Source organism: Anas platyrhynchos, chromosome 2, assembly GCF_047663525.1.
Source record: "Anas platyrhynchos isolate ZD024472 breed Pekin duck chromosome 2, IASCAAS_PekinDuck_T2T, whole genome shotgun sequence".
Classification (NCBI taxonomy): domain Eukaryota; kingdom Metazoa; phylum Chordata; class Aves; order Anseriformes; family Anatidae; genus Anas; species Anas platyrhynchos.
In genome coordinates this window covers 28,044,367-28,071,841 of record NC_092588.1, presented here as the reverse complement: position 1 = coordinate 28,071,841, position 27,475 = coordinate 28,044,367, and the positions used below count along the sequence as shown (strand labels likewise).

At 37.8% G+C, this 27,475-nt stretch overlaps 1 long non-coding RNA gene across 2 annotated transcripts; it reads right to left on the bottom strand.

The window, feature by feature from the left end:
- Positions 1-5,819: 5,819 nt before the first annotated feature.
- Positions 5,820-10,883, bottom strand: LOC106014711 (uncharacterized). Of its 2 annotated transcripts, XR_003495757.3 has the most exons (4): positions 10,772-10,883; positions 10,082-10,144; positions 8,942-9,097; positions 5,820-6,290 (listed from the first exon to the last, which is right to left on the bottom strand). It is a non-coding gene; the product is annotated as an uncharacterized lncRNA (long non-coding RNA). The 2 variants fall into 2 exon arrangements; XR_011807187.1 differs by lacking the exon at positions 8,942-9,097.
- Positions 10,884-27,475: the final 16,592 nt, after the last annotated feature.

Below are 27,475 nucleotides of genomic sequence, written 5' to 3'. Positions count from 1 at the left end.
AAATTAAGAAAGATCAAAGATTAAACACAAGAATTTTCTCATGTATTCTGCATATGGTAATTGATGCAAGAAGAAAATGTGACTGTCTGAACTTCTTTGTATCAAAATAAAGAAAGATCCACATATTTTTATGGAAAGTATTTATTGCTGCTTATTTGTGTTTTACATGGTGTTGCTTGTACAGATGCACTAGGCTTCTTTTCTCTTAGGGCTTAAGGCTATCTCCAGCCTCTTTGGAGTCAGTAGTCATCCCAGTCTGGGCACCGGGTCAACTATTTAACATGCAGATCTTTGAGTGCTGAGATGTGCTTCACTCCTAGTACTTAGCACTCTTTCGTTGGTAGGCACTGTACAAACATTAGCTAATGCTTCTTATTGGCAGTGAGTGTTACCTTTCTTGTTTCTCAGGGGGAAAGCTATCCAGCCAAACTTTAAAACCACTAACCAAATCAATGGCTAGATAGCTAAAATGTTTTTGTTTTGTTTTGTTTTGTTTTTTCTATATTATTGTTGACATCACTTTTATTTTATTTTCTGGGTTTACAGAGAGGAACAATATCACACCCACGATGTAAATACTATCCAGTTACAGAAGTGAAGTGTTCAAGTTGAAAGCAGTGTAGCAGATGCCTCCTGATGGACTCCTTCAAAGCCTCCAGAGAAAAAATCAAGCATGTCTGCTGTTTTTCGCAGCAGAACTTAACAGCTATGCCTATCATGTTAAATAAAGACTAGGGCCCATTTTCTGGTCCTGGAAAAAAAGGCATGTGCAGATGAAATTTCCTGGGTATCTTCCTCTGTATGGTCTATTGGGAACCTTGACTCCACCACATCTGGGCTCTCTCACAGAGTGCTGTAGCTGACATTTTCCAAAACTGTGCTGAGGAGCTTCCTAGCAATGGCCGGGAACCATGTCCCATGGCCAAATCATGTCCCTCTCTAGTTGCTCATATGAAGGGGCATGACTAACATTTGTGGTGTTTGTTATGAGTGCCCTGCACAGCTCTGCCACTTGGGACTTAACCAGTGGCCTCTTTCTTTTCTGAGTCCTCGTGGAGTACCTGTGTGACAACTTGTCCCCACTCAGTCTGGATATTTAACTCTCTGTCAGCTGGCTGCTTCATGGGCACCACTGCACACAGCATTCCAGCACATTCCAGTCTCGTAAATGAGAGAGGCAGGCAGGCATACGCTTTTTGGAATTCTTACTGGATTTAGCCACCAACAGTCAGCCCAGGTTTCATTTTAGGTGCCAAAATGCATCTTCAAAATCCTGTTGTAAGTCTTTCTTGTGCTTCTCCTTACTTGTGAAATTTCTGTTAATGCTTGTTCTGCTTATAAGTCTGTTGTCTTTCAGCAGAAATTTAAAGTTTTTGTGACTTTTGTGTCACAAAAGCCAGCACATAAATGAGTGTTGATTTAACTATACGAACAGCCACCATCTTCATTAGGTGTGCAGTCAGACTAAAACCAGATGGTCCTGCAGTCAAAGCCTGCAGTCAAAGTGTGTGGGTGAGATTAAGGAAGATGAGAGCAATTACAAATTGGTTACCCTCTTCTTTGTCTATGAGGAAAGAGGGAGCCTTCCTGTTCATAGAAAGCCTGGAAACCTGGATGTGTAAGACATGACTTCAGGTCAGGGGCAGATCATATATTTGTCTCATGAAGAGCGATGGAAGGTGTTTTTGGAAAGCTGTTTTTGGAAAGCTGTGTTTTAATGGTAGGTCTGATCTAGGAGGCTGAGCCACCTCCAGCATGGGAGCTCTAAGCAGAAGCCCTGTTCTCTTCCTAACATCACACCATTTTTCTTTGTAGCTTTGCAGTAGTCACATCAAGTCAGTATTTTCAAACTAGTACTTAACTCCTTGTTTAGACATTTAAAAACCAGGTTTTAATTTCCATGATATACTGACTACCTAAGAAATCTCCTACTTAATGGTAGCTCTATCCCTGTAGCAATATGGGTCACTTCTTTTGTTATGCTTACAGATTTCAAAGCATAACCTTTGGGAACAATGGTTTGGTAGTTGCTCAATCTTATCATTTGTCTAACCACGCCATTGGAGTAATTGGATCCCACTATTCTTGGAGATCTACAGAACATGAATATAGATACTGTGTATGTCATGGCCTTGACCACAATTAGGTTTTAATATTTACTATTTTATACTTACAGTGTTGTTATATTGAAGCATTTATTTGAATTCAGTCTATGTTCTTTTCACAACTTGTACTATTACAGAAATGAGATTTCAGACTGGCCTATAGCTTGATCTCCTGTACATAAGTGTCTGGTCTTCAACTGCTTGAGCCAAACATCTGTTCTTCACCTCCCTCTCATCAATCAAATATGCTTGAATGAGTTAAAATGTCACTTGAAGAAAGAAATACACATACAACAAATACTTGGAAGGAAGGCTAAGGGATCAGAGGATAGGTCAGCAATGTTCATACCAGGGAAAACTAGGAGGCCAGAAGCAGGGTACAATGAGTGAAATAGGAAACAATTCTGTAGGTCTTGGCAAAGCTTTCATTTGCAATAATTATATAAAGCTGTCTGGAGGCTTTCTCTGGAGCCTTTCTTTCCCTTCACCAAATGATGAAATAATCCAAGTTACAAACTTCGCAGTGGGACATGTAATGGAAATGCAAAATGCATTGTTCGCTAGCAGCCTTGTAAAGTCTTGCCTAATCCTACAGGGCTTGTTTAAGGGCTGAAAGCACTCTGAATAGTAGAAGGAGAGTGACCATTTCAGGCATTTCACTTGCATTTCTCTCTCTCTCTCTCTCTCTCTCTCTCTTTTTTTTTTTTTTTTTTTTTAAGATAGAAGACATGATGGCTACATTGGACCTTGCCTCAAGCAAATGTTGCCGTGGCAGAAATGTCCTGTATGGTACCATGAAAATAATTAAAAAATAAGTGTTTGTTTTTGTTATGGGATATTAGACCACACATCACAACAGTGCAAATCCATAGAAGACTACTTCTTTGGTGAAAGAAGGAGGGGAAGTTCCCTAGAGGACTGCAGGGAAGCCAAATTCTTTGCACAGGTGCAGCTGTGAATATCTCTTTCTCGGTCTTCCTCATGAGAAACCTCTCCATAAGACAGTAGTGGTCCTATTGCATCAGTTACTCATGGTTCTTGGTGCCACTGCTGCCAGATCTGATCTAACACATTTTCCAAGGGTAAATCTAAATATTTCCTGACAGCACATTGGTGGTGTGCCAAGGTTAGCATCTCCTTATCATGAGGAAGCAGTTTGCTTGTAAGGGGTGGTCCAGGTGACCAGATTGCCCCAACCCTCCAGCTGAAGGAGCAAGTTTACAACAGGACAGGAGAGAATATATTCAGAGGTTCCATTTATTAAAAAATTGGCAGTGGGTGATTTGCTCTTTCATATTGATCCATGTTATTACATTTGTCTGGTAACCGAATGTCCCAGAGAGAGATGGGGTTTTATTGCATGAGATTTTGTCCTGCCAGACACTATTTTTCTAGTCTTTCAGCCTCATTCACTGCTTTATCCTATACAGCTTTAATCAACATGAGCTTTGCTACAGATTTCAGTGAGAATAAGAGCAGTCCGAGTCACAGCTTTGACAGCCTCTATTAGCTTCTGTTGAACCATCTTATCTAGATACTTGAGAGCAAAGCATGCATTTGGAAAAAGGATGTAGGAAACACTGAAATAAATTATATCAATTAGGCAAGGCTGTGTAAGTGTAGAGCTTTACCTCCTCTGGGGCAGCTGCCTGTGTGCTGAGGGGGAACTAGCTTGCCACAAACACTGTCCAGCATTAGATGCCAAAATTGAAGGTGCGCTGTCTCAAAAAAGCACATCCTCATGCTGCCAGGATTCCTGCGCAGAGCTAGTGATTTTGTGACTAAAAGGTCAAAAATACTGTGTAGGAAACTGCCTTGTCTAACACTGGCAACATTGTGCTTGTCTACACAGGGGTGAGCTCAGTGGCCAGCAGCCTTGTCCGTGGCTAAATTCAGCCACATGTCTGCAGCCAGGGCCTGGATAGGGCCATGCAGAGATAAGCCATGGGCCTGTCCCTCAGGCCATGCTCTGTGGCCCCATTTCGGAGGAATCACACTGCTTCCCCTGCTGTATTCAGTTACGGACGTGTCACTCCAGCAGCTGTCACCCCCCTGGGTGACACACTCTGAGGGCCGCTGGGCCTGTGACACATTCGGTCTCCCTTCTGCCATTCCTTGGGGTTTCTCCTGCTTGGGTGGCATTGGCTTCAATTCACGGGGCTCCCGAGGAGGGGTGAACACTGTTCAAAGATTCCAGCCCCTCGATTTCCCAGATTTATCCAAATGCCAGTGGTAGTGCTTCACAGACAAAATAGGAAGTGAATGTAACAGGCATACAGCGGGGATCAGGTGGAGATAGTTTTGCAGTGAGGGAAGCAACCATTTTGGGTTGCATGCACTGAAAGCACTGCGGCTGTTGCTGGTTTTGCAGTAGCACAGGCGTCTCCAGACCCCTTGGGATGTGGGAGCCCCACAGCAGCACTACTGCTTGCATGCCCTCTGGGGATACCTTGGTGACAAAGGGGTCCCTTGAGGCAGCAGGTGCCTTGTTGTCACCCAAGCTCCTTCTTCAGCACCCTTCTTGAAGAACCTCAGGCAATTGGCTGGCCTAGCACTGTATCCAATAGCTCTTAAAGAAATTAGTCACGGTATACTGTATGGGCATGAACATCACCCTGTAGGTGCATTTTTACTACAGATATGCTGTTTTAGATGACTTAGCTCTTGCTATACTATGGTGAAGTTTTTGGTATAATTTTGTTTGCTGATTTTAAAGTGTTTATGGTGCTATCTCTCAGTTACCTCATAGAACTGGAAAAGACGTAATGCCTACAGATTAAGCAGTTAAAATAAATGCTTTCTATTTGAGCTCTGTGCCAATACAATATAAAACAAAACAAAAACAAACATAGGTAGCAATGCATTATGAATACTTGTGGCATTTTTTCAGCTAATGTTTCCACTATCCAATGTTGTTGTTAGCTGCCTCCACACTGTGTTTCATGTCCTGTGCTGTTGGGCTTGCTTAGCAGTACAGTTCCTGCACTATTGTATCTTGTACAGCGTGGATTAGAGCTGTGGAAGATTCCCCGTAAGACAAGGTCTTCCCTTTTCCAAGAGATCTATAAACCCTGTGGTAAAAATCCATACACTCTGTCATGAACCATTACTTAGGGCTCCTTAGACTATCACATCTACAAAGTTTTATCAGTTCCCTCAACATGAAGGAAAAGTTGAACTAGAAAAGCCTTTCTAAAGAAAAAAAAATGAATATGGAACAGTAATCATTCCAATTTTGTCTTATAAACCCAAAAAAGGCGTCCTAGTTAACATGTCTGACAGAGTTCAAGATGAAAGGTGTTGCTGGAGCCTGACCTGAAGCCTGTTCTGCTGATCAGATGTGAAATGCTAAATGGAACTACTGTTTCACAGCTGTAGAGCTATGAGGGAACTTTATTTTAGCAGAGGAGATGCTTAGCAGAAGTTCTCCAGAAGAGTTGTTTAAGTGGTAGCTTGCCATTTACTTGTATTTCGGAATGTGAGTGATTTACTGTAGAGTTTGGCTATGATGCACTGCACAGATATTAATATTTTTATGTATGGATAAAATATTGAACAACAAATGAGAAAATGATTAATTCTGGTAAAAAAAAAAAAAAAAGAAAAAAAAAAGAGAGAGAGAGAGAGAGAAAATGTTAGTTTTATTAAATCTTTGACACTGAGAAATCATCCATTCAAACTACTGCACTAAGTAATTTTCCTTTCCCTCTTTTATATTGACAGCAGGTATCAGTAGTTGTCAACAGAGTGATAGTTTTATGTCTTAAAATATAATCCTGTTTGAATTTTGTTCTCTTTCTTTGTTCTAAAGATAAGACAGCTCTGCTTCACTGGTAGTCAAAGTCTAGAGATACTATGAAATGAGTTTGCCTTTCCTTGATCAAATCAAGGACATTTCCGTTGCCTTACAGTTTCATAGACTATGAATTGCTTATTCATTTTCTTGGTTGTCGTAAGTAGATCCATTTGATTTTCACAGTTGTTTCTACTTAATATTTTCACATGTATTTTATTAAAGTAATTTTCCAGAGGAGTTGCACAAAAAGAAATAGGGTGTAGTCATTTATGTTGGAGATGAGCTTGAGATGAACCAGTAGATCCAGCTGCCCACCTTCTGTCACCCTTCTTCACATGTGCAAATGTCTCCAACTGATCGAAGCCACAGGTCTCATGCCCATGCTGAACCTGAGAAATTGCAAGATACAGCTTCAGAACACCTGTGAAAGAGCTTTTATAGAGAATCTGAACAAAACATCTCCTTTTATCTCTGCCTAATAGATTTGTTTCAATTTCTTAAATGTATGCCCGTTGTGATCATTTTGTGAAGTTTATTAATTTTTTGTTATCATGAGGAAAACACCTCCTCTTAAACCAGTCCAACAGATAAGGTGGTGTTTCTACCCTTGCTTTTCCCAGAAGCATTTTTTTTTTGAGAACTGAGAGCAATGAAAATTATTATCTTCCTGTTCACAGATAATATTAACATAGCTTAATGAAGGTACTTCATTATTTCAGTTAAATAACATTCAAGTTGCATAACAGAGCTACCTGGAAACCTAATTTCTATTCTAGTGCTTCATGTTGTTCCTTGCAGAGTCTGACCTTATCTTGTTCAGAGCTTTGCCACCGCTGGCTATTAAATAATTCAGTTGTCACTGTGGAGCCCTTTGCAAAGCTGGGTGCTGCTCTCCTTGAGAAACAGTGAACCTGATGGTGCTTTATTTTTGCATGGCCATATGTGTGTGCATATATGTAATTCTTCATTAGATGCTGCAGGTGGAATAAAACAGTAATTATTGCATAATTTCTTTGAAAACAATGATAGCACAGCACTGGTACAATACTGTTCATTTCAAGGTGCTTTATTTATTAATTTAATTTCAATTAAGTGTATATCAGGTAAACTGGAAAAAGAAACCAGTTTTATTAGCTAAAACAATAACCATTAGTAATTGCCATTAACAGAAGCAATTTAATTGAAAAAAAAAAAGCAACAAACAAACAAAAAAATTACATCTGATACGGTTGCATACACTCTCCTTGTGCAAGGCTGAGTACCAATTAATTTCACTCTCAACATTTACTTTGCTTCTTATCACCATGGTTTACTTAGCATATCAGAAGGAATGTGAAGATAAATTAAAAATTATAAAGTTAATTTCACGCATTAAAAATTAAAGTACATTTCATGCATTAAAATGCATTAGTTTCCTCTTACAAAAACAGTATAGATTAATTTCAGTAAAAACACTAGCCTAATGGTACAATGAATTACAACAGCTCCTGGCAGGACAGCAATATTGCAGTTAAGAACATGAATGTTTTCATTTCTCTGGTAGATTTTTCCATGGCCCTTTTTATAGACGTGGTGCTTTTGATGAATAGGCTGTTCTCCAGGTTTGCTTTAGTTGACTGGAATTAGCCTCTCAGCACTCTGCCTTTCAGCGACGGGGTTGCCAGTGATTGCTCAGTATGGGAAAAGGTATTTCCCCTTCAGCAAAAGGCAGGATTGTGGGGAACTGGGCCAGCTAAATGCCATGAGGAATGAGAGAATGTATGCAGCTTTGTGCTTTTATACTGCACATCAGAAAGAAATTCTTATAGTTCCCAATGACCTTTTTATTTTTAAAAAATAAATAAAGCTTCATTATATTGAATTAATCCAGTGGTGAATAAAAATTATGCTGCTATACACTGGAATGAGTGATTTGGATATTCTATTCACCCCTATGCTGAGTTACCACAGAAACATTCAAACACTGCTGCCACTGTGCTGTCCCCTATGTAAAAAGGTTTGATAAGTTACAAATATTGCTGGTTATGAAAGTAAAAAACAACACCTTCAAACTAATTCAACATTTCTTTTTTTCAAAGCCAGGTCAGATATGGCTTTGGGCAACCTGATCTGGTGGGAGGTGTCCCTGCCCGTGACAGGGGAGTTGGCAATAGGTGGTCTTTAAGGTCGCCTCCAACCCAAACCATTCGGTAATTCTATGATTCTTTAAACGTAGCTTTTTATGTCTAGTTATTTGTACTCAACTTGTGTCCTGTACCCATTGAGTAGCTCAATTAATAAAACCTTCTATGAGTAATAAGGATCATAGATCCTTATCGGTATGATCCTTATAAGGATCATATCGAAATATACCAAATATATTTTTACATGCTTGCTTTTTATTTTCAAAGATTCAAAGTACTTAACTAGCCTTACCTGGAGAGATAATTCAAACACCTTTGGAAAGATAGGTGGCAGTAATTTAACACAGTTTCATAAGAGTTTAGAGCAGAATGAATACTTTATTCAGTAAGGCTAGTGAGGGAGTTTTAGCTTGTCTGACAGTGTTAGGAAATGGTAAGCAGCCAGTGCAGCTCCTAAACACCTTATAGCACTGCACCCTGGCCGTTTAGTCTTGTGGCACACCACAAAATCCCCTACTCAGACAGGTTTGGGGTTTAGATTTGATATAAATATGCATTTTGAGACTTTCTTTTGGGAAGTCTTGTAGCAATGGAGATAGGAAGGACTACTGCTGTGGGAGACGCAGCAATACAAGGAAGTTTAAATAAGCAAACCACCTGTACCTGAGCAATGGAAGTAACTCCGCAAATCTGAAGTCACCCTATCTCAGTCCCTACAAGACTTTGCAAGGTATGAGTAGCCTAACCAGGCTGAGGCAGAATCATAAATGTTATCAAGAACAATAACGCTGTATAAAGATTATACTGATTTTATTATAAAAATGAGACAAACTGACCTAACGCAGCAATACATTCTAACATGATAGTGTCCCAGAAGCTAAAAGACACAAAAGGCCTTGGTCTTTGCAGTGCTGTACCTGCTCTGAGCCGGTAGGAATAGGCTCTTCAAGGATAATCCAGATTACATTCTCATGGAGGGGAGGATGAGTCAGGGAGCAATTGTAGGTCCAGTAATCCAAAGATTTAGGCAGTGGGCTTGAAGAATCAAAATCAGAAAACTGAGCTTGCTTACCCTATGGATGATATGCTGGTTAAATGAGACCCACAAGTAAGATATGATTTACTTAAAATCTCAGGCTGCAGGGGAGTACGTTCCTGCATCACAGGAGGTCATTGCAAAACACTAGTGTTTTCTCATAGCAGCAGAGGTGAATCACTTGCCCTAGTGACAAGTTTAACACTGAGATACATTGAGGCAACAACAATGAGAAGCATTACTTTAAAAAACAAACAAACAAACAAAAAAACTTCCATCTATCCCTTTCCCCCAATAGTATCAGATACTGAAGAGCTCAGTCATCATTAACTAAAGGGTTTCTGTTTTCAAGATGCTGAACTCTGTGCTCCTGAGCAAGCAAAACACTTCAGTATAAAATTAATTTTCAGCTGCCTGTTGAGGTTAATGGGAGGATTCACACATGTTGATGTTTGCATATCCGTGGTCTACATTTTTAAAATCCTATGGGAAGTGCTGTATTATGTTTTTAATGTGCCTCACTAAAACTCAGATATTCAGATCCTATCTCAGATTATTTTGTACCTCTATCAGAGGCTTAACAGCTATTATTTTGTAAATCTTGAGCCCTCAATTTACAAGATTAAAGAAAAGTACAGGTCTGGAGTTATTTCTTCTCCCTCTTTTCCTTCCCTCAACTGAGCAAAACTTACAGTTGCAAGGCTGTGCTGCTGATGGATGCCATGGGTAAATTTAAATAGACAGAGGAATGGGTGAAAGCACAGGATTAGTTAGGAACCAGGGAATTTGTACTCTTAAAAAGAGAACCCATAGCTGTCTACAGGATGGAGCCCCAAGGATACAAAATATCTTATGATATCCCATAAACTCATGCTCATGAACATGCTTTCAGCCCCTTTTCTCAACAGCCTCCTTCAGCTGAACCCTTGCATTATTGCAAAGTCTTCAAAAAGACAGATGGCATAAATGTTAATGTAACTACTCTGTATAATTATAATGATCAGGTTGTGATGATGTTTACCTTAGTCTTTGCTGAATCCAAGACCTTCAAGATATCCTTCAGGTTTTCATTGCAAGAACTAAGCTGTAAATAAAAAAATACTTTAAAAATCCTAATGCCTGACAGTAGTTTTATTCAAAGAGAACCAAGAATAATCTTTACAAATATTGATAAATTTAGTTTTGCAAACCCTCCATGAATGAGATAAAATTTAGAACTTTGAGGAAATAATTATTGCTTTGGTTTGGCAGGGTAATACAAACTGTAGTGGGAATACTAATCCGTAGTTCGGAAGTGTATGATTGCTTTGTTCTACAGGAGTTGTGTTTATCCTTGAAATTAACTGTGGAGGAATTCAGAAAGAGCATTTTGCTTGTATCCTTTATATAATGAGAACTATGAGTAATTATATTTTGGTGCTATGCGATAATATAGTTTTATGATATTTCCTTAAAAGGAATTCCTTAATAATAAGAAATTCTTTTTACTGCCTCATTTGGTTTTGAACTGCCAAATATGTCAAGCGCATGGCTCCAAGAGTTCTTGGAATTATGATTTAAAATTTTCTTGTCAGGTTGTAGCAGCACACATGACTCAAACATTCTTTCTGTGAAAGTTCACTTAATAAATGGAGTGGAAAGCAAACACAAAAGGTTTGCATTGCCTGTTGCAGAAGTAGGTGAAAAAACACAAACTCACAAGCAAGCATACCTACAAACCACAGCTCTTCTCGAAGACTCCGTGAATGAAATGGGGATTGGGGCAGAAAGTGTAGTATCATGGGCAAAGATGGCAATGTGGGCTGAGTCAGGGTAAGAGGCAGTCACCTCCACTGCATGTTTTTTGTTTTTTTTTTTTTTTTTTTTCAGTCCTCATCACTGAGTACAGTTTTGATAAGGAAAGAGAGACCCATATGTTTTCAGTATGTTATTAACTGACCTTCAGGAAAACAGTTACAATTGGCATGCCATCCACCTCATCAAAAGACTTAGCTACATTTGAGTACTTGAGTGAAAAAGATGAGGCTAAAAAGCAATTAACAGGATCATTTTTACTAGTTCTATCACAAAGAAATGTTGCAATTTGTGTACAATACTGACAAATGCTACTCTGCACTCTCAGGGATCTCTCTGATCATGAAACTGAGAACATGCTTGCAAACACCTGTTGATTTATGGGTTCTGCTGAATTGCTCCGACAGTGTCAGTGCCCATATCCAGGCTTTATGTTCGAGTAGGCAGATCTGCACATATTCCTGAAAGCAATTTAGGGGTAAGTACATAAAGATGTGGAAATCACAACCTACAGGGATATATATTTTTTCTAACTCTACTGCTAACAGTCTCTTGTGCATGCCTCCACTTCCATGTCTTTAAAAATGTAATTAATTAAACAGCATTTTGAGGAGTACAACCACTTTATTACACATGGTGCAGGATTTATTCACAGCAGTCCCTTTTACTGTGAAAGACTGGTGGTATGGCCATGAACATACTCAACATAAATCTTTCAACAACTTTTCAGTTTTGGCAGTATTTTCTTTAATACGGTTTTAAGGAACTTTTGTTCAGCCTAGTATGTTGTTTACTATATCTGATGCTGGTTTTTGTGTGAAATATAATTTCCAAAACTTACTGAACATGGAAATCATAATAATTTCTTTAATTATTCACCTTCTTACTTATTAATATGCTTAGCAATTTCTTAGCAACTATACAGTCTCTGGCAATAGTACAGTCCGAGATAATTTGTAAAGTTTCAGCAATGTGGTCAGAAAAAAGTATCAAAACTTCCTGTATAACAAGGAGGAGATTATAAAATTTAGAGACAGAACATGAAAATTATTGTATAATGCACATAATTTTAAAATTCTTATTTAAAGAAAAAGTCATCTGGTATATTTTAAAACTGAGTTGCTGTCTTTTCACCTTAAAGCCTTTAAACCATTGATTCAAAACAAACTAATAAACACTTAATAGTGCTGCTTAAACACAGTTTAAGTGCACTATCTCTTTATGGCAGGAAGCAATTCTAAAGGGACACCCCTTTCTTATCTTGGCTGTATCGAATGAGATAGCTCTAGCACTCTCAACAGTGGAAAATTTCCTATTAGGAACACACTTCTGGCTGCATGTTCCTCATGCCTAAATTAAAAACGAATAATCTGCCTCATTACATTAACATGTTGTAATGCTCCTAAAATCTAAAATGCTGCCAAAGATAACATTATGCGGATTGAGCATGGATTGTTTTTGGCATGTTGATAACTATTAGAACAAAGACACAAATCTGTTACTTCAGAGGTGTTTTCTATTTTCTGTAAAACAGACCTTGCTTCATTGTTTGAAGACAGTTAACATGCTTGACAGGTGCTGGGGCCCTTATTAGGTAATTTTTACTACCTCTTTCTCTTCATTACTTTCTTCTGAGTTTCCCTTTTCCTAGCTATTCTTGAAAAGGCAGAAAGCCCACCTTACAGTAATCAGCCCGTGAGGAGCTCCAGCAACAATTATAGCAGGACATTGGCTGATCAGACTCTCCAAAAAGAAGCTGATTTAGTATTATGCTGAATGTACTTGCACATTTGAACTTCTTAACATTTCACTAGTGTTACTTACTTTTGTACCTGCAATTTCCAGCCCTCTTTCATTATTTAAATATAGATGTATATGAGAAAAGATAGCTTAATATGTACAGACCACAAAATCCTAATTTGCCCTTACAAAGTTAGCTTTGCACACGCGGAGATGGAATTGCTTTTGCAAAATAAAATAATTATCAACACAATCTGCATATACTTTCTGTCCCTTCTTCTCCTCTCCCCCAGGATGATGTATGTGAATGGACTTTGAAAATGTAACTTTGACTACTTCGACTTTTTTTTTTCATTGACTCTGCCTCTGAGGCATATTTGCCTCCATCCACTCTGTGCTCCAAGCCTTGCTTATCAGTTTGTCCCTGGAAATGGAAATGAAACTGCCTCAGTCTGTGGGTTCCAACAAGAGGTTTGTCAGTCAGCATTGCAAATGTGTGGAGTAAGGTAAAAATAATGAATCAATAGTCTTTGTGACTCAAGTCATAGATTTCAAAGTTTTTATAACATGCAAACCATTTTCTCCAATTTGCAAGTTAGCATATTTTGATACTAGATTATTTTTAATCCTATGGATAAGAAAAAAATAAGTTATTAAAAAGTTATTAAATATCTCAGTTCAAGGTCTGTCTATAAGACTGCTTTGGTTATAGTAAATTTGCATGTCTCCCAGGTACAGTCCCAAAATTCAGATGAAATGAACATCTAACATGGACAATCGCTTTGAATGTGGAAGGTTTCCAGGTGACTTGGAGAAGCCCCAGAGATGATTTATTATTATTATTATTATTATTATTATTATTATTATTATTATTATTATTATTATTATTATTATTATTTTACCTCCTTGGTTGTAGTATCAATTGGCAGTCTCCACTGGCAATAGGGTATAACTTCTGCCAGTGGTCATGTCCTAACAAAACCAATAAAGACCTGAAGTTTTCTACTTCAGGTTATGTACCAATACTTAATTCATGACACTTTCCCTTGAAACCACCTGAATACATAACACAGATACATGATATCTTAATAACCCTATTTAATTCTGAAGTTTTTACAATGAAAAGAAATCATAGAATGGTTTGGGTTGGAAGGAACCTTGAAGATCACCTAATTCCAATCCCCCTGCCATGGGCAGGGCCACCTCCCAGTAGACCAGGTTGCTCAAAGCCCCATCCAGCCTGGCCCCAGGGATGGGGCATCCACAGCTTCTCTGGGTAACCTGTGACAGTGCCTCACCACCCTCAGAGTGAAGAATTTCTTCCAAATATCTAATCTGAAGCTACCCTCTTTAAGTTTAAAACCATTACTCCTTGTCCTATCACTACACTTGCTGATAAAGATTCCCTCTCCAAGTTTCCTGTACCTGGAATATTCATTCCAGCAAAGCAACATTATTATATTATGAATAAATCTGTCTTGCTATTAAAGATAGCTTTTACCATTGTTACCTTGGTAACTCCAGTTCAAATATGTCATTTTTTTCTGTTTGCAAGGTACTATCTTCTTTGAAAAGAAACCATTGGTGTTCTTGAACAGTATAGACAGCAATATTGTCTAACCAACCTTTATTGATTTAATGTGATTTCAGAATGGCATGAGAAATTGTGATAAAAGAAAGGATTGTAATAAGGAAACGGTGCAGCTTGAAGTCTGATTACCTTTTGGTCATTTCTCGTATTTCTACAGATATAAGTTAGATGTCAAATTAAAATATACATTATTCTAACTTTTCAACTGTTGCCTAAAGACTTTTACAGTAAATCTTCACAATAAAAAGGATAATTTTGGTATGAAAGTACAGTATGTGGAGTGCAGCAGATGCTCAGTCTTTTTGAAAATGTGTCACTGATTTAAGATATTTCTGTGCAGATTTTTGAACAAATTCTGTAATTTACTAAGAAATAAGCAATCTTAGTAGCTTTTAGTGGTGAAAAATGTCAATGTGAAACAAAATGGTCAGCATATCCTTAAATATTACATTTATATTACTGATAATGCTCTCATTAATAAAAGAGCAGTTTTCTCCAGAAGTAGGTCCTGTCTCATAGTTCAAGAATACACACAATCACCTCTTTCACCAGCAGTAAGGTATGATATCCTGACTCTCTTTGTCTTAAAGCTAAATTCTACTAATACATACGGGATTTTGTCTGGCTTAAACTTTCATAAGCAGGATTGTATTTTTAGGAGTATGTGCTTGACAATTACTGCAGCATAGTTAAATAGTGCTATTACCTATATTTGTAACCATTTGAACTGAGCATATATAATAATAATTTCTATATAAAATAAGGGTTATCATAGACTATGTAAGCATTGCCTTGTCATCCTGAGTTGCAAAAATGGAACCTGTTGATATTTTCCTGTTTTTTCTTACAGACTACTCAGTAATAGGAAACTACTGATATCTGCCTTTGCAGATGTCCACAGCTGACGTCAGGAATTTCAGATACTATTGTGCAAGTAAAGTTGTAACCTACAGAACTTGTGGCATTGATGCCTAGTTATATAACAGCTTTTAGGTGTATCTCAGACATAGATGGACAGCAGTTTTCTGTTAATTTTTGTTGCTGTTCAGAAATTGTGTCTTATCAGAATGGAAAACATCAAAGATAAATTACCACCGCAAACTTAAGCTGAAAGAGAGACAGCTTCACCTTCTTAGTCCCCGTCCAATTTCCTAGCCAGATTACTAAGATTATATCAATGTTTCACTACATCGCCACATTTCAGTTGATGTGAAGGGTGCACAATTTATGGTACTTGGACAACCTTGCTATGTAAACTACGTAAAAAATGAAAACAGCAAAACCAGCAGATCAGTTGGAAACATTAGGTATCCTGGGTCTGGCCAGGTTTAAACTTGGAATTCTCCAGCAGGGAGGCTGAAGAAGCTCAGTAAGTGGGCTTGCAACAAGTCCTCAGCACCCTGGCGGGGCCAGGGGGAGGCCTGACACAGGCTTGGCTGCTGCTATCCAGAGTGGCTGTGATAAATTACTGCCCTGTTTAGTGTTGAAACAGACTCAAGCTGGTGTCAGTGACTAAGTTTTGAGGCTTTGGAAACTAAATCTGGCACCAGATGCTAAAAAGATTCAACCCACTGCTCTAGAGCTGCACAGCAGGCAACCCAGGAGCCCCAGAAAGGCCACTTTCATCATGGGCACTTTGTACTGGCAGACTCTCTGCTGGTGCAGGAGAAGGCTTGGATTTTGAGTCCCAAGCTAAAGGTTGTTAGTGACAAGTAAGCGTCTGAGCTTTCTGCCTGACCCCTAGGACTGATGTCCTGGAGGGACATCTAAGCCTGGAGAACTGGGGCATAGGTGTTCGAAGCTCAAGAGTTTTTCATTTTGAGAATCAGAACTTTTTGAATGCATGGGGGGGAAAGGGTGGGAGGGAGCGGGGGAGGGGGCTGGGTGGATTTACCAGCCATTAGTAAGATCTATAAATTTTGCAGAATGGTAATCCTGACATCAGTTATCACTGTTCCTTTGTAACAATGCAGGATAATCTCCTTTGCTCCTATGAGAACCAGAGCAGCAAATCATCTGCAGTTAGTCACACTAATGGTAGTGTGACTGGAAGAGCCAGAGAGCCCTCAATTCCTTTTCTGCTATCAGTCATCTGCAGATGGTGATGATCAATGAGAGTTAGAGATACACACAATAGCAAAGATCCTCTTCTTGTCTATGGTCAAGAACTAGCTGTAGAACCACTGAAAAAAGCAAGTGACTGACTCATCCATAGAAATCTGAAATCGTGTATGGTTTGAGTGAAACAGATGGGGCATTCCAGCATAGTATGGGCACAATATAATATAAAGAAATTCAGAAACAAACAATATAGAACACTAGGGAGAGATCATTTTGAATTTTCTAACAAAGAAAGAAATGAGGTTTTAGGAATAATAGGGAAGGGAAATATAAATCTTGTCTTGTTAGACGGATGCAAGGGGAATATAATATGGAAAAACTGCCATAGTATCTTTTGCTTGATCAGATAATCAATGTCAATTTTCTGACTATGAAAAATATTCTTTCAGTGCGAGGTGAGCATGGCACAGATTCAGTAAAGTGATCTCTTGGAAGAGGAGCCAGATTTCAGAGTTATGACCTTCTTACTGTCTCATCAGCCAGGCTCTGAAGTAATTCTAGATCTCTGATAGCAGTGCAGCAGACTGTGGGTGACTGACACGACAGCCGGTTTGCTTCTTGAAACCCAACACAACTGGCTTATGATTCCTGCCCTTACACCTTTTTATACCCCACTAAGTGCAGTTCAGTTTTTAACTGTGACCCTATCGTTGTTGTTAAATTATTTAATTACTAGTGTTCCTTAGTTAAAGTCTAAACTGCTGGTTCTTACAATTTTAAATTAAAATCTGTCAAAAAACATATATTTTTGCTGTGAGAATATTGATAAAGCAAATAATATTAGGAAGGAGCCATTTTAAGAGCTCTTGAACCAGAATGCAAAGGAAAAGAAGCCAGTATGTCTTTGAATAGACTCTTATCACTTGTTTTAACTTCTGAAGTTACAAAGAGGCTGTACAATCAGCCTTTGTTTAGAAGACAAAGTCCCAGGAACTAAAGTGATGCAGCTTAGAAAGGGTGGCTGATAGCTCAGTATTGCATGCTGCACAGCACTGTATGATTCCCTTTTCTACCTGAGAAAAAAACATGTCCAAGCTTTTTACAACACCATCATGCTAGGATGAAAGACTTCTGAACTCAAGGAGCACTGAACTTTTTCTAAAGGTTTTAATGTGTAAGGTTGTAAAAGGTTCTTATAAATTGTAATAGGGATTGAATTAGCATATCTATAAATGTAAGTTGAATGTTATGATTTAAACCATTTTATCGTTATTTTTGTGGCCCTTTTGAATCCTCCAGAGCACTTGTGGTCCAGGCAGTGTCACATTATACTAATGTATTAGAACTCTGGGAATAAAATGCTGAGACAGCAACCACAAAAAATGTGACAGCAGCACAGGGTGTAAGAAGGCTAAGGATCATGGACAAGCTTCTTAAAACACAAGCCTGTATTCCATCAAGCACTGATTATTGCCTCCACATTTTAGGCTATCCACACTCTGCAGGGAAAGTGTTAGCACCTTTCCAGGAAACTGGATTTAAAGAAATGTGATATCCTTGGCAAAGCCTTCACAGTATAAATAGCAGTGGATCCCTGGCTTTCCAAATCAGTGTGGGCAAATTTTAATGTCTAAAGCTCTGAATCTGCAAACCACTAAAGATGGGTTTAACTTTATGCAAAGCAGGATGCCTATTGACCTTACTTATGAGTATGAAAGTAAACATGAACATAGTATAGAGATTAATGTAAAATAATCTTATTTTAAGGTCACTGCCCATAAATAGCAGAAAACATTTCTGGAAAACATTAAACTGAAAGAACATGCAAAGGAAAACATTCATTTGTGGAGTGTCAAACACTAAATATCTTGATAATGAATTCATTTGTGAAAACCATCCTACCAAATAATAAAGGTTTCAAAAATATTTCACTGGCTTTCACAGTGCTCCTTTTTAGTTAATGTATACAGAGAATCGAGATATTGTTATTTGAAATGCTGCAGTCAATGTTAAATAGGACATATTGGATGATCTTCCCTTATAGCTATTGTAGATGTACTTGTGGCAGGAAAATTACCACATTATGAAAGCCTTGGAGTTAACTGGGAGAAGGAGGATGTTTCCAAGCCATCAGGCATTTCCACTCTTGTGCAAAGGACTGGATATTCTCAACTTTCACTGGCACTCCAGGCTTAAATTTAATGCTGTTTCTGGCTGCTGAGTGTGTACCAGAATAGGGTTTCAGGCACAGGCTTCAAGAGATAGGGATCACCTTAAAAATAAAATAAGATATAATAAATATTGACCTCTAGCATGAAGGAGGGAGCTAATAGGACCCTAAGGACCCTAAGGGTTGTGAAAGACCTCATTTCATATTACCTTCTGTGTGGGGCTAGTGGGAAAGATACAGCTGTTTTCCAGGGTGGGCAGGATCAAACCTGGCTCCTCTCTGTGAGGGGAAAAGTGTCACCTTAACTGGGAAGTTTTGTCTGGTATGGGCCACAGCTTGAGGCTTTTAGTAGTGAGCATTTAATTTCAAGTGATGAAAGATAATACATCTCTTTATTTTTATTTGCAGACAGGCCTATAAAAGATAAAACCGTCTGTCCTATTACTCTCTGTCCCAGTTATGAGAACAGCCAAGTTCTGAAGCAGGCAAGAAAGGTTGGGTTCAAATAATAAAGTATCTTTCTTTTCTTGTTGCCAGGAGTTCTCTGAACCCAGGTAGTCTGTATTTTCAAGTGAATACCAACAAAGCATTATAAATGTCACATTATGTACCTCATATTCAGGAAATATATTGAATTTGACTTAATGTATTTAAACATAAAGTTGCATAAAAACAAACAAACAAACAAAAAAAAGAAAAACAACAAAAGTCAACCTCATATGGGGGAGATAGCATGGCAATATACGTATACATGGTAGTATACCAAATACTTGATAATTTGCATGTAATATACAGGTATATGCAGTTCTACTGATATATAAAACAATCTATATTAGAAATGATGGGGAAAAAACAAACAAACAAACAAACAAACAAAAAAAAAACAACCAAAAACATATATAGCTACAACAGAATTAGTTTTCTTTATAGATATAACAAATAAAAGAGAAAAATGGTCTGCTATGATAGTATATCTGACATGCTCTACATGAGGGGTTTTCAACCCTTTGATTTTCAAATGCTTAAACATTTACCAGCAAAACAAAAATACAGAAAATTCAAGCCTACTGAAAGCAGGCTTGCTTTTCTCTGTTGTCTGTCACCTTGAAAAAAAATCCACAGAGCCTGGGATTTGGAGCCAGAATTTGAAAATCACATTTCTGTGCCAGTAAACCCTTGGGAATTGTTATCTGTATGATAAATTTTCAGGATTTGGACTCTTCAGTTGGAGTTGCTGATCAGTTTGAATACAGCTTTGCCTAGTGTTACTGCTAGGGCTGTGCACAAATTTGAGCTGTATGCAAGGAGCACATGTTTGTCCAAAGTGACCAGAATTTTTTATTTCAAATGCATTCATTTTTTGGAGTTCTGTATGCAACATGGTACATAAATAATTACTGAAGTGATTTGTGATAATACCTATATTCTGGGAATTACGATTAGCATAACTAAATCTCATGTTTTTGAACATAATTTAATATTAGATAAATAATGAAATATAAATGCCTTCTTTCAGAGGTCTCACTGGCTGTGGACTCTGCCGTGGTTTAATCAAAGCATTGCTACCGACAGACAGCAAAAGTCTGAAGCAGAACGAAGTAAGGTCACAGAGCTGTGTGCTCTGAGGGTTTCAGCAGGGAGCTGTGCCCTCTGCTGCCTGCTTGGGCACAATGAAAAAGCACCAGTAAGAAATTTGGCTTGTATGCTTTTGACCTGAAACTTGAGTGAAATAAAGCAATTCAGTGACATCTTTTAAAATAGCTCTTTTTATATGGTAAGGTTTTTGTCTGAAAACAATTTCTGATACAAAGGTTTTTAAAAAATGCTACAGAAAGTGTTAAAGTATGTTTTACTGTAAGCTGTATTTGCAAATTTAAATACTTTTTTTTTTTTTTTATTTCTGCTCTCTTGAGAATCCAAGCCATACTCCATGCAGAGAAACACTGGAGCAGCAGAAATTTTGAGGAGTATTTTTCCTTTTGTCAGTGATAAAGCATAAAATTCATGCTTTCTTCACACTGAAGAGGTAAGAAGATCTAACTCCTCTATCAAAACAACGATAGAAAAACAAAAGGTATATGCTTACTGATTGGTTCTTCTTCTTTTTATAATTGTTGAACCTCTTTTAATTAAATACTGCTTAAAACTTGAATCAAGGCTATATTTAGATCTATTTTCTGGCTGGCTATTTTGATTTTAGTTAGGTATAGCTTTTAATGTTACTGTTCACATTGACAATAGTAATGAAAAATAATCTCTGTGAGCCTTCTAGATATGCAGTGGTTCTATCATCATTTCCCACATTTTCATAAAGAGTTTTTAATAACAAATAGATAGGAAAAAATAATAATTCCAGTGTCAACTGTTTTGTGCAAGTATTTCTCTTTTGTGCTACTGAAATATTGAAAAAAAACACTTGCATGGAAATACATGCACATTTTGTTACAAATTTAAGATTCAGATATGTACATATGCAAATAAGCATATTTAAATAGCTGTAGTTTCACTTATTTCTATTCTAAGGATGTTGTTAACAGTGTTCTCCCTTTTTAAACTCCACATTAAACTTTGTGAAAAAAGTGCAATTTTTACGTGTATCCAAATGTATCCAGCTGTTTGATAGTATGTAGGCAGCATGGCTGATACAAAATCTAATTTTGCAGTATCTTTCTTCTTTCATCAGGGCATGTTCAAAACCTACTGTAATGTAACAACTGTAATCTAAAAATCATATTTGTTAAAAAATAGAAATAGCTTCAGGAATGCCACAGCATTCATGAGTACACCATAACCATTAATGCCACCTACAGACACACCATTTATGTCTTTGTACTAAAAGAAATTGCACATTTGTGCATTTGCCTTAGCCCTGGGTAGAGTTCTTACTGAACTGAAACAAACAGCATCCCAAGTGGGGCATCCCAGTGTGTAAACCAGAAGTACAGGAATGTGATGAATGATCAAGATTTAATGCAAATTATACAGAGATTGAGCAATAAAAAGCACTTAGTTCATAACCACGTTCACTACCAGACGTTTCATTGGGATGGAGCTGAGCCCCATGATGCTAAATGGGGTTAAGAGGAAGTGGGTTGTTGTTGCTGTTTTGTTTTGTTTTCTAATTGATAAATAATGATGTCTTTTCTATTCTTAAATGAACAGCAGCTTTTTTCAAAATTCTGATAACAGGATGATAAGCTTGAAAACATCAAAAACAGGATCTGCTTGCCCAGTTTCCCTTAGTGGTTGAGATTACCCATGTGTTCCATGGTCCCTACCACCGTGAAATCACACTCCCCTACTACCTACTTATCCTACTCCTCTCCCAGAAGAAAAGCAGAAAAACAAACAACCCAACCACTACACCACTCTAGTGTACTGGCAAAGGATCAGAGAGAACTGCCTGAGTCCCAGGTCAGCAGAGCAGACTGTGGGTCTCCTCGCAGCTTAAAAACAGAAAAGTTTTCCAGTCCTTTTCTCTGCAGAGATGGCCTTGAAAACCTGAAACGATGTAAATAGACTGAGATGGAGGAAAGGAGTCAGTGAACTGATCTCAGCTTGACAACAGACAGAAAGCAGGGGTGTTACTGAAGGGAAAGAGGTCAATGCTAGCTCAGTCTCATACTCATGCTTTTACCTCTTTGGAGAAGTTAAAAAGAAATCCTGCCAAAATCTCCCTGTCCCTTACCACTTCCCTGGCTGTTTCGCATCACTCTGTGTGCTGACAGAGCGGGGATCTGTGAGACCACAAGGGAGACTCTGCAGCTCTGAAGAACATCTGCTCCTGGAAAGATAGCTGGTTGAAAATTTGAATGTTTTCTTCTGGAAAAATTTAAATTCTCTGTGTTTCTTTGCACTTATTCCCACTTTCACAGTTCCCAGCATCAGTATCTTACAAAATGGTTCTCATTCAAAATGACTTCACCCTCCTCTTTTTTTCAGTAAAGGATTAAAACCCCTTAGATGGTTGCAGTAAGCAACACTCTCTGTCAGCTTTCTGAGGTGACAAGAAAACAGTTCTAAATAAAGATGCCTTGGGTTCTACATTTTAGAAACTGAAGAAGAAACTGTGAAGAGCCTGGGGGCGAGGCTATCACATTCCAACAGGAAATGGAGGACCTGAGAAATCACAGAATTGTGGAATGGTTTGGGCTGGGAGGGATGCAAAAAAGAAGTCTTGGAGGTGCACAATAAAATGTGGGCAAAATGGAGCTGGAAGATGGAAAATAAATACAGGTGTAGGAGAACCTGGTGAGACAGCAGTTCTGGCCTGTGGCTCCTTCACTTGCATGCCTTCATTATCTCTAATTCAGATACATAGAACAAGGCTATCTTAGTACTGCTCAGTGGTAGCAATGAAATAATTCTGTCCTTTATAACAACCATTTTGTACTTTGATGAAGATGCTCATGTTATGTGAAGGTAGGTCCCTCTTTTTCTCATCTTTGTATTGCCCATGGCCAAATACAGCAAACACAAAATGTCTGTTCATTATTTTTCTTACAGATGCAGTTCTCTGGATGCTTCCTAAATTGTCCACGTGATATTCTGGTTGGTTGCATTTGAACTAAAACTAGCTGTCCTTGTAGAATTGTTAACCTCATCTAATGTGAGACTTTGGACTTCAAATGTATTGTTCTCCCTTATTATTTCACTATTATCTTCTTGAACATCAGCGTATGGTGCACCTGGATATTTCTTTTACATTAACCCTATACATTTATCTTTATATGGCCGACCATGCTGGAAGTACGTTCATACTATCCAGAGACTACTGAGACCACTAGTTTTACTTCCTTCCGAAATTTGTATCAATGAAATCAGAATGATTTTAGCAGCCTTTTTATGAATAAATTTTGTAGACAGTTTATAAGCTAAGTGAAACTAATATATATCATTTTAAGACATCAGATATTTTGGGGTTGCTCTTTGTGCAGACGGTTGGACTAGATGGCTCCCTGAGTTCCCTTTCAATCTGAATGTTTTCATGGTTCTGTGATTCAAGTTTTGTCTAAAAAAGTTACAATTTTTTCCCTTGTCACTATGAAAAATATTGGAACACTAGATAAGAAGTATATTGAGTTTCAGCAAAACTTGATTATTTTCTGTTTATTTTCTAAGATCAGATATAGGACTCAAAAATGTGTTGTATAAAGAATACATCCAGAGTTAAAGATAAGAAGAATGAGTCAGAGATGTGGGCATAGCCTGGGGAATTTTGAACATTGTTGTGCAATGATTTTTAGAATTCATAATATTTGGATTAAGACACACAAAGAAAAACCATGAGGATAAAAGGCTGAATTTGTCTGAATTTTTTAATATAGTTAATATAGTAAAATTATTTACTATATTAAATAGTAAATTAAATATATTAAATATATTAAATAAATATAGTAAAATTATTTACTATATTAACTAATTTATTATACTTTATTTACTATATTAACTATATTATTTACTAAAAATTATTTACTATATTAATAAAGTAAAACAGCAAATAGTCCAGAATCTGCTACTTCACTAAGATAAATTAAAAGGGTTGAGATTTCAGAGGGATTTCATATTTCTGGGAAAAACAGAGTATCCAGCAAGTGACAGTATGCGATGCTTCAGGAGGGGGATGATCACAGCTATCACAAGCAGAAGACTTTATAATCTCCTAAATGAAGGAGATTATAAAAGCTATAATCAGCTAATGCTTCCTAAAAGTCTAACTAAACTGATGTTTTTTGTTTGTTTGTTTGTTTTCCATTCCAAAGTGCAATACCATAGTGAGATCAAGTGTCATGTAGTAAGTGCGGACAGAGAAGTAGATCTTATAAACATAGTATCATCTGCCATTATTTCAGGACAGTCTCGTAAGCTCTCTGAAACAGATACTTTTTCTTTAATGTTGATGTGATTTCTGCAGAACTGTTTATTTACTATATTAGAATATAATAAGCACATCACAGTTAAGTGTCACCAATTTATGTCAATTTTCTTTACCTGTCTACAGATGACACTTCTTTAATCTCTAGTCTGTGCTGTAAATTAAGAAAGCGGATAGATTACTGGAGAGAACAGAATTTGTCTCACAAAAACAAATTCACTCTTCTCAGAAGTGGTGTCATTTCCACTTTATTTAATATCCATGGTATTAACATAATAACCTGATGAAGGACGACTGTGCCTGCTCTGTATGGATCACATTTGGTCCCCAGGGGGTTTTCAAAGTACAGAAACATGCAACACTTCAAACCTTGGTAGAGAATAAGGACATGAGAGGTCTTTTCTCTCATGAAGGACTGGGAAATGGTGCTTGGCCTTTGCTGCAAACTTGTGGATAACAGAGGCCAGCAACACAGAAGAAGCAGGACTACTAGCAGTGCGAAGGCTTTATTTATTTATTGTGTGGTAAATGCTGTCTTACAAAGGAGAGGCAGTTTGTACCACCAGAAAGACAGGAGAACATAAATAAAATGGTGTGCTGATGCATTTTCTAAATATAGCTAAGGCGTGATTACCCTAAATGCACCCCAGCACACCCCAAAAATCTGGTAAGCTACGTCTGTAACAAGTTCAAAATATATTAATTTTTGAAAAAAAATAAATATATATATATATATGGATTTTAAAAGAGTGCTTTTATTTAAAATAAAACTCCAATACCTGTGACAAAGAATAAAAATAAAAAATACTCACCTAACTGTGTATATCTATATAGGCATCTTTACAGTGAAAGCACCAGAGCTGGCTATAAAGTTAAAACACTGCATGTGCTTAAATTCTTTGCTAGGCTGAGCCAGTGTCAGGTGCCTTACCTGCCCAGCCACTGTCCTAGCCTGAAATTTGGAGGGCAGAAAAATGGCTGAGGATGTCTTGCAAGCGTCTCATCCTCCATAGCACAAATCTGTCGCTGTAACAATGTATCAGCAGCCCATCTAAGTCCTCTTTTCTTCCTCATTCTAATAAATAAAGCTTTAGGAGAATAGAAATAAATGACTCAATGAATATCTGTCCAGCAAATCTTAGTCTTGTTGAGCCTAAACCTATAACAAGTCTAAAAAAAGAATACGCAGGAATTGTAAGCTGTTCGGTTTTCATTCAGTCCTTTATTTTCTCAAAAAATTCACTAATTGCAACAGCTTTTAACACTCCTTTTAGTCTCAGTATAGGAGTAGAAAAATAGGAAGAGATTTGCAGATGGCGTAGTGGGATGTGCCCAAATCCCCATTACACAACCTCAGCATAGGGAGCCAGTGCCTCACATGTCTGGCAGGGCCACGGATTTTCTTCTTTCTGGGCACCTGCACAGAACAAGGAGACAGAGCTGATAGCTGGTGGTGTTTGTATCCAAATCTTTGTAGAATGCTTCCTGATTCTAGTACGTGATCCAACCCCACCACGGGAGGCTTTTCCAGCATGTCAGTGCTACTTGCCCGCAGGGAGCAGGGACAGGGTTTAGTGGTAGACTTGGCAGTGCTAGGTTAAAGATTGGACTTGATGATCTTAGAGGTCTTTTCTAAACTAAATAATGATAAATGATTCTATGAGTCACCAGTGCAGTCATTGCCAAAGGAGAGACATCAGTTTGTGCCCAATGGTTCTGTCTGAGAAGCAGCAACACAGTTGGAATACCAACATCATTCATGTTTAGCAGCACTCCTTATTTAGTGTTGCATATAAGCAACAGAGACTTTTAAAATGTAAACTTCTGATGGTGAAACACTCCTGTATATGACCTTGGGCTTCCTGAACCTCAGCCTGAGGTGAGTATGGTCACATGAGGTGGACTGTGAACACCAGTAAACTCCTAAATTGAATGTGCAATTAGAAAACCTCCCAAAAGCAGTGTAAGGAGACAAAGACAACTAATGCTTCAATAGGCAATTGTGTTCATTCCATGTATGAGGGATCCAAAAAAAAACCCAACCAACTCCCTAAGACAAAATGCACCTCTCATGGGTCAGGTTTTACTCTAATAAAGCTACATGGTGTGTTCCAGTTACCTCTGTGCAGTGCGTGAGCAGTAAATGCAGAACGGGTCAAAACTACTGTGTACACTGCAGTACTCACATGCACAGTCTCACCTTGCTGTATGTCAAATACAGTAGACATATCAAATGCACGCAGAATGACAGTGTGGGTATCAAATCACCCTGCACATCCAGAATGCCCACTTCCTGGTATTTAAGGATGCTTTGCAGCCAGTGTTATTAGAAGTTAATCAGCAGGCTAAAGGAAAAGGAAAGACAAATATTATTATATAAGCAATGGGTGACTATCAAAGTTGATAAATTCAGCCAGGTTCAATAAGAGTTGTCATGTGTGAAATAGAAAATATTATGGTAATAGATTATAGATTATATTGATTCAAAAAAGAGATTTATTATTATAAGACATTATTATATAATACCTGTTTAAAAAAAAAAAAATTGGGGGATATAAGAACACTTCTAGTCCACATGGGGTGTCTTAAACCCTCATTACTTTAACAGAGATCATGTTGGGAAAGGGCCACTTGACTTCACAGACTATGCAACCAGTTATTTAAGTGGACTTCTTTGTATTTTCTTTTGTGCTTTGGGTAGGCTGTCTGTAATTTTACTGTAGTAAACACAATTTTTTGACATGGTTACAATTTCTTAATTTGTTATACTGAAGGATGTAGTTAAACATAGACCTTTATTAAACTCAGAAGAAGCAGAAATAAAATCTCAGATGATGGCAATATTTAAAACATTTTCTTCATTGATCACAAGGTAATCTGGAGCACCACAGCAAATAGCTGAGTAAAACTAAATTATTAAGCTAAAATACTGCATTGCATGCTGCAGTATATTAGGTGTTTGTGAGAGGAGTATTTCCTTCTGTGAGCTAGCAGGAGATTTGTTCTCATCAAAGATGAGAATGTCTTTGCTCTGAGTCAGCAGTGGTCCACTGGTACTCTGCAAAAAGCTCAGGAGAACTACAGGTGTCATCTTCCAAAGGAAGAGGCTTGTGATTTGATCTCTGGACCTATGTTTACTTGGCAGATCGTCTGGAGAGAAAGCAGCATCTGACGTTATTCCATC